The sequence below is a fragment of the Oncorhynchus clarkii genome, chromosome 9 (genome assembly GCF_045791955.1).
Source record: "Oncorhynchus clarkii lewisi isolate Uvic-CL-2024 chromosome 9, UVic_Ocla_1.0, whole genome shotgun sequence".
NCBI lineage: Eukaryota > Metazoa > Chordata > Actinopteri > Salmoniformes > Salmonidae > Oncorhynchus > Oncorhynchus clarkii.
This window is the reverse complement of record NC_092155.1, coordinates 64699961-64708296: the sequence shown is the minus strand read 5'-3', so window position 1 is coordinate 64708296 and position 8336 is coordinate 64699961. Positions and strand designations below refer to the sequence as shown.

Here is an 8336-nt window from a genome sequence, read left to right as displayed (position 1 = left end):
ATATGTTTGATAATGGGCACCTACAGTAATGTTAAGTAAGAATTTTCTGAGAGACAAGTGTCACATTATGGACAATGTGTTGGTTGGTACCAACAAAAAACTCTCCATGCCAGTGATTGTCTTTACATTAAAATATGATCCATTCATAGTATTTGTACTAAAGTACCCACTGTAGCCACTTAAACCATTAGCTTCCTCTTCACAGGGTGGCAGGGTAGCCTAGTGGTTAGAGTGTTGGACTAGTAACTGAAAGGCTGCAAGATCAAATCCCCAAATGTACAAATCTGTCATTCTGCTCCTGAACAAGGCAGTTAACCCACTGTTTCTAGGCTGTCACTGAAAATAATTTGTTCTTAACTGACTTGCCTAGTTAAATAAAAGTGAAACTTTTTTTTTATGGACAGTTGTTATAGGATCTGGTTGCCATCGTCCCAGGCATAGATCTGTTTCCCCTGAGGGTTGTACTTCAGACTGGTGTGGGCTACATACCTCCTGGTACAAGAGAGGAGCCTCCTCACTGTTCACCATATCATTCACGTCAAGCACACACTGCATCTGGGAACGACTTTGCTCCCTGGTGTTATAGACCACGGCTGCCCAACCCTCTTCCTGGAGATCTGTCCTGTGGGTTTTCAGTCTAACCCTAATTTAACACACCTGATTCTACTAAATAGCTGCTCAACAACACCTTAACTAGCTGAATCAGATATGCTAAATTTGGGTTGGACTGAAAACCTACAGGACAGAAGATCTCCAGGAAAAGGGTTGGGCAGCCCTGACATAGACCGTCCCACAGACCACGAAGGCTGCCTCCACATTCTCCCGAGGACACTGTGTGTCACACATCTGCTCTATATCCAGGCTGCCTCAGACCATCTTAAGCCAGGTTAAGCGACTCACTCTGCGTGGTGGCATACAAAACCCAGAGGCCTTCCTCATTGGCAGCCATGTCCAAAACAGTCTCTGGGTTGAGGCTGTAAATGGGTCTATGGTCCGCCACCTCCACTGGAAAGACAGCACTGTCTGTCACCCAATCAAATAACATTTTATTGGTCACATACACATATTTAGCAGATGTTATTGCGGGTGTAGTGAAATGCTTGTGTTCCTAGCTCCAACAAATGATTCACAACAATACACAAATCTAAAAGTAAAATAATGGAATAAGGAAACATTTAAATATTAGATCAAGCAATGTCGGAGTGGCATTGACTAAAATACAGTCAGAATAGGATACAGTATATACATATGTGATGAGTAAAGCAGTACGTAAACATTATTTTAAATATTATTAAAGTGACTAGTGTTCCATTATTAAAGTAGCATGTGATTCCAAGTCTATGTATACAGGGCAGCAGCCTCTAAGGTGCAGGGTTGCGTAACCGGGTGGAAGCCGGCTAGTGATGTCTATTTAACAGTCTGATGGCCTTAAGATAGAAGCTGGTTTTCAGTCTCTCGGTCCCAACTTTAATGCACCTGTACTGATGGGGTTTTCTGGATGATAATGGGGTGAACAGGCCGTGGCTCGGGTGACTGATGTCCTTGATTATCTTTTTGGCCTCCCTGTGACATCAGGTGCTGTAGGTGTCCCGGAAGGCAGGTAGTTTGTCCCCGGTGAAGCGTTGGGCAGACCGTACCACCCTCTGGAGAGCCCTATGGTTACGGGCGGTGCAGTTGCCATACCAGGCGGTGATACAGCCCGACAGGATGCTCTCAATTGTGCATCTGTAAAAGTTTGTCAGGGTTTTAGGGGACAAGCCAAATTTCTTCAGCCTCAGAGGTGCTGTTGGGCCTTCTTCACCACACTGTCTGTGTGGGTGGACCGTTTCAGACCGTTAGTGATGTGTACGCCGAGGAACTTGAAGCTTTCCACCTGCTCCACTGCGGCCCCGTCGATGTGGATAGGGGCATGTTCCCTCTGCTGTTTTCTGCAGTCCACGATCAGCTCCTTTATTTTGTTGACATTGAGTGAGAGGTTATTTTCATGGCACCACTAACCTCCTCCCTGTAGGCTGTCTCGTCATCATTGGTAATCAGGCCTACTACTGTTGTGTCATCTGCAAACTTGATGATTGAGTTGGAGGTAAACATTATTTTAAATATCACTGCCACGCAGTCATGGGTGAACAGGGAGTACAGGAGAGAGCTGAGCACGCACCCTTGTGTGTTGAGGATCAGTGAAGGGGAGGTGTTGTTTCCTACCTTCACCACCTGGGGCGGCCCGTCAGGAAGTCCAGGACCCAGTTGCACAGAGCGGGGTTCAGACCCAGGGCCCAAGCTTAATGATGAGCTTGGAGGGTACTAGGGTGTTGAATGCTGAGCTATAGTCAATGAACAACATTCTTACATAGGTATTCCTCTTGTCCAGATGGGATAGGGCAGTGTGCAGCGCGATGGTGATTGCATCGTCTGTGGATCTAGTGGGGCGGTAAGCAAATTGAAGAGGGTCTAGGGTGTCAGGTAAGGTAGAGGTGATGTGATCCTTACCGTAACTAGCCTCTCAAAGCACTTCATGATGACAGAAGTGAGTGCTAAGGGGCGATAGTCATTTAGTTCAGTTACCTTTGCTTTCTTGGGTACAGGAACAATGGTGGGCATCTTGAAGCATGTGGGGACAGCAGACTGGGATGTCCATAAACACTCCAGCCAGCTGGTCTGCTCATGCTCTGAGGACGCGGCTAGGGATGCCATCTGGGCCAGCAGCCTTGCGATAGTTAATATGTTTAAATGTCTTACTCACGTAGTGGAAGAAAGTGTGGGCAAGATGAGTGGGATACAGATATGCTGGAATATAGTAAAGTGCTATTTTCTTCAAAGAGCTTTTTGCTGGTCAACAGTTAATTGGATCTCTCAAGACAACAAAGAAACTTCCTCTCAATCAGGATAGAGTGATTCCAAATCATTAACAATGATGGGTACTGCTGTGTATGCATGGAACACTCCTTAAATATGGGCTTTCAAAGTATAATATCACTGACCTAAGGTTAGTATCCTGTTCCCCTTTTCAGATAGAGTAAAGCTTAACTTATGCTTCCCAGTCAAAACAGTTTGCGCATATATTATGACAATGTTTTGTGATGTTTTGTTCGTTTTGGTCTTCGGCAGTTTTGGGGGGAGCTGTTCGTGCACACGCCATTTTCTCTTGAGGCAAGTCGGTAGCCGAAGTCTTTGTCCCTTCGTCTGTGATTGTTCAACAGTAGTATTCCTAGTAAGAGTGGGAACTATGGACGGGATTTTTCAATTAAGTGTTTGTTGTCAGTCAACGAGAGACAAATAGTTTTCACGCACATTCTTTCACTTGAGAAATACTGCACCAACATCTTAGTTAGGTGTAAAATTCTGTGACTAAGACCTCAGGAAAAACTTCGAAATCAATTACAGATTTCTTGATTTATCTTAGATTAATTCTGACTTTTTTGAGGAAATGTTGGCTCAAGAGTGACAAATAATACCACCGCTTAGCTTTAGGGAGTATGCGAACACAGATGTTCACGTCCCCTAGCCGAGTTCTGCTAGGAGCAAACCAAACCTATGTTTGCGGACACCTTAAGAGCCCTTGGTAAATGCTTTACATTAATGTTATAACTATTTTTTTTATTATAAACTAATGTATAAACTAATAATTCCTGGTTTATAAACTACTTCTTAACCTTTTATGAACCTTCATTTAATGTTAATGTGCTACCGAACCCCCTGATCGCTCAGGAGGGCATGCAGATGCTGAAAAGCTTAGTGATGCTGAAATGCTTAGTGATGCTGAAACTCTTTGTGAAGCTGAAACACTTTGTGATGCTGAAACTCTTAGTGATGCTGAAACTCGTTGTGATGCTGAAACTCTTAGTGATGTTGAAACTCGTTGTGATGCTGAAACTCTTAGTGATGCTGAAACTCTTTATGATGATGAAACTCTTAGTGATGCTGAAACTCTTAGTGATGCTGAAACTCTTAGTGATGCTAAAACTCTTAGTGATGCTGAAACTCCTAGTGATGCTGAAACTTTTTATGATGCGGAAACTATTTTCTCTGTGTTTTACATTCTATGTTATACAGTTGACCAAATTAACCTACTGTCTGTGAAATAGGACTTTGAATCACAACAGTATTTGTACCAACCTGCTGTGAGTCATGTTGTAGGTAATAAAGACAGACGACAAGAGTCCATGTGGTACAAATAGGAGAGTGGTACAACCTGCCCAAAATTAACTACTAGCTACCCATTGATTCAAAACGCATGTCCAACTGCAAATAAAATACTTGAAATAAATTTGTGTGTGTTGCCTATTTTCAGGGGAGGACACCAACTGCCAATAGCTGTATAATGCTTAGTGTAAGGCAAAAAATCTGTAACCTTGCTCCATAAGCCAACAGGTCTCTCTCAGCCAAGTCTCTGTCAGGCAGGAAAATAAAGGCTCTAGATCAAAGGCAATCATCCTGTGCAAGACGTCAGAGCTCCCCCAACTGCCTCCCACTGCTCCTCTCTCTACTCACCCAAGTACCCATCCTCCTCCTCCTCTCCCCCTTTCTTCCTCTCCTTCACCCTGTCCGTCACCCTGTCCTTCACCCCCTCCTTCACCCCCTCCTTCACCCTCTCTTTCGCCCTCCTTCACCCTGTCTTTCACCCACTCCTTCACCCTCTCCTTCACCCCTCCTTCACCCTGTCCTAGCTGGATTCTGGGTCTTGACGTAGTCCATTTCTCTCTCCACACGGTCCACCCAGACCCCTGTCCCCTTCAGGTGTTGGCACAAGGTACCATGGACCCTGTTTAGTCATATTTATAAACTCAGCAGTCTGCTTCTTGAAGTGCTGCAGCTCTGTGTTGTAGCGGTTAGACTGCTGGTGCCATATGAGAATACGATCCTGGAAGAAGATCATGTGTTATCAAGGATGTTGATTTGGTGTGTGACCCAAGATCAAGCATTATTATAAACTGGGTGGTTTGAGCCCTGAATGCTGATTGGCTGACCACTATGGTATATCAGACCGTATACCACAGGTATGACAAAACATTTATTTTTACTGCTCTAATTAAGTTGGTAACCAGTTTATATTAGCAATAAGGCACCTCGGGGGTTTGTGATATATGGCCAATATACCACGGCTAAAGGTTGTATCCAGGCACTCCGCGTTGCGTCGTGCTTATGAACAGCTCTTAGCCGTGGTATTTTGGCCATATACCACACATTCTCAGGCCTTGTTGCTTAATTATACAACGGATGGGTCTAATCCTGAATGCTGATTGGTTAAACCGCATTCCAGCCGGTGTCTATTCCACAAGCTACCAACGGCTAAATCTATGACGTAACAATTCTACTTTGTCTTGTGCCTAACAACACCTGTGCCAATATATCCTCCAAACACCGGCTTCTCTGGCATTATCACTTAATTGTAATGGTTGAATGTAGTCTCCCTAAAGCATCGACACGTTCATTACAATCAAACACAAATGTCTCAGTGTCTAGGCTTTAAACAGCTCTGAGGTAACTAATACGTTTTGGTGTTAGAAACACACAACCTTCCTTATTTTTTATTACATTTTTTATTTAACCTTTATTTAACCAGGAAGGGCAGTTGAGAACACATTCTCATTTACAACTGCAACCTGGCCAAGATAAATCAAAGCAGTGCAACACAAACAACACAGAGTTACACATGAGATAAACAAACAAACAGTCAATAACACAATAGAAAAATCAATATACAATGTGTGCAAATGTAGTAAGATTAGGGAGGTAAGGCAATAAATAGGCCATAGTGGCGAAATAATTACAATTTAGCATTAACACTGGAGTGATAGATGTGCAGAAGATGATGTGCAAGTAGAGATACTGTTGTGCAAGGAGAAAAAAAATAAATAACAATATGGGGATGAGGGATTTGGGTGGGCTATTTACAGATGGGCTGTGTACAGGTGCAATGATCTGTAAGCTGCTCTGACAGCTGACGCCTAAAGTTAGTGAGGGATATATAAGTCTCCAGCTTCAGTGATTGTTGCAATTCATTCCAGTCATTGACAGTAGAGAACTGGAAGGAAAGGCGGTCAAAGGAGGAGTTGTCTTTTAGGGATGACCAGTGAAATATATCTACTGGAGCGCGTGCTACGGGTGGGTGTTGCTATGGTGACCAGTGAGCTGAGATAAGGCGGGGCTTTACCTAGAAAAGCTTATAGATGACCTGGAGCCAGTGCGTTTGGCGACGAATATGAAGTGAGGGCCAGCCAACGAGAGCATGCAGGTCGCAGTGGTGGGTAGTATATGGGGTTTGGTGACAAAACAGATGGCACTGTGATGGACTACATCCAATTTGCTGAGTAGAGTGTTGGAGGCTACTTTGTAAATGACATCTCCGAAGTCAAGGATCGGTAGGATAGACAGTATTACGAGGGTATGTTTAGCAGCATGAGTGAAGGAGGCTTTGTTGCGAAATAGGAAGCCGATTCTAGGAAGGAGAGTTTACAGTCTAACCAGACACCTAGGTATTTGTAGTTTTCCACATATTCTAAGTCAGAACTGTCCAGAGTAGTGATGCTAGACGGGCAGGCGGGTGTGGGCAGCGATCAGTTGAAGAGCATGCATTTAGTTTTACTGCACAGTACTGTCTTTTATCGATGGCGGTTATGATATCGTTTAGGACCTTGAGCGTGGCTGAGGTGCACCCATGACCAAATCGGAAACTAGATTGTATAGCGGAGAAGGTACGGTGTGATTCTAAATGGTCGGTGATCTGTTTGTTAACTTGGCTTTCGAAAACTTTAGAAAGGCAGGGTAGGATAGATATAGGTCTGTAACAGTTTGGGTCTAGAGTGTCTTCCCCTTTGAAGAGGGGGATAACCGCGGCAGCTTTCCAATCTTTAGGGATCTCAGACGATGCGAAAGAGAGGTTGAACAGGCTCGTAATAGGGATTGCAACAATTGCGGCGGATAATTTTATAAAGGGAGGGTCCAGATTGTCTAATAATTTACTGAGGCAGAAAGTATCAGCAGCTACTCTATTAACATCAATGTCACTGTCACAGCCTCACAAGGAGAAAGACGTGTGTTGTTTATTATCTGAACGTTGTTTGGTGGTCTGGTTCAGTGGTAGTGAACAACAGTGATTGATTCAGAGTGAGATTGACAGGGAGAGATACTGAGAATGAGAAGTAATAATAACAACTGATTATTTTTCCTCTCTGTCTCAGTTTCACTTTCTCTACTTCTCTCTTGAGTCACTTGTTGGATTGGATTGAATCTCACCGAAGGGAGAGAAAAAAATGAATTGACTTGTTCAAATTACTAATGCAGGAGTCGAGCCAGCGGCACCCTGGGAGGAATATTGAAGAAAGCGAAAGAGAGCCAGAGGGATCAGGAAGAGTTTAATGATAAACAAATTATTCATTTCATTCAAGCAAATCTTATTTGTATTCTCACAATGTTTTTCCCATCTTTTCAGAGCTATATTCTGAATGGCCTCAAAAGAAGAAAATAACCATAACCGATTTACCTTATGGTCATAATGAATGGATAGATTGGAGCATGAACTTTTCATGGAAACATTACTATTTCAATTAACTTTAATAGAAATGACTGATACCTTGATTACTGTAGCTAATAATACTGTGGGCCTACAGCAGACAGGATGAGGCTGCATATTTATTCCACTTCTTGGACTCAACATATACTGTAATCAAACTTGACATTATCAGTGAAGACAGGTCATAGAATAACTACAATATATGAGGGCAGTATATACTTTCATAGACCTAGCATATTATATTTCACAAAATAAATACTTGACATTGCAAACTCTTGATTTAATTATTACTGCCCAACACAGTATTTTGGGCAGAAAACAATTTTGCCATCATTGTTTTTGTTAAAGGCGTTGATGCAACAGTTCCTCTTGTGTTTATTATCAATGCATTGTTTAGTGTGCATGCTGATGGAAGGGAATAAGAATAGTACTCAGGCACATATAGGACAGCTAACATCCACTGATGTTCTCAAAGGGTCTTAGCCAACGAAGTTGATGAGTCGGACAGAGTTTGCATTAATTGGATTGCTTATTCGAATTATTAAGGTATACAGTGGGGCAAAAAAGTATTTAGTCAGCCACCAATTGTGCAAGTTCTCCCACTTAAAAATATGAGAGAGGCCTGTAATTTTCATCATAGGTACACTTCAACGATGACAGACAAAATGAGAAAAAAAATCCAGAAAATCACATTGTAGGATTTTTAATGAATTTATTTGCAAATGATGGTGGAAAATAAGTATTTGGTCAATAACAAAAGTTTATCTCAATACTTTGTTATGTACCCTTTGTTGGCAATGACAGAGGTCAAACGTTTTCTGTAAGT

At 42.6% G+C, this 8336-nt stretch overlaps 1 pseudogene; it reads right to left on the bottom strand.

Annotated features, from left to right (window-relative positions):
• Positions 1-353: 353 nt before the first annotated feature.
• LOC139417597 (olfactomedin-like protein 3B) lies at positions 354-1045 on the bottom strand (annotated as a pseudogene).
• Positions 1046-8336: the final 7291 nt, after the last annotated feature.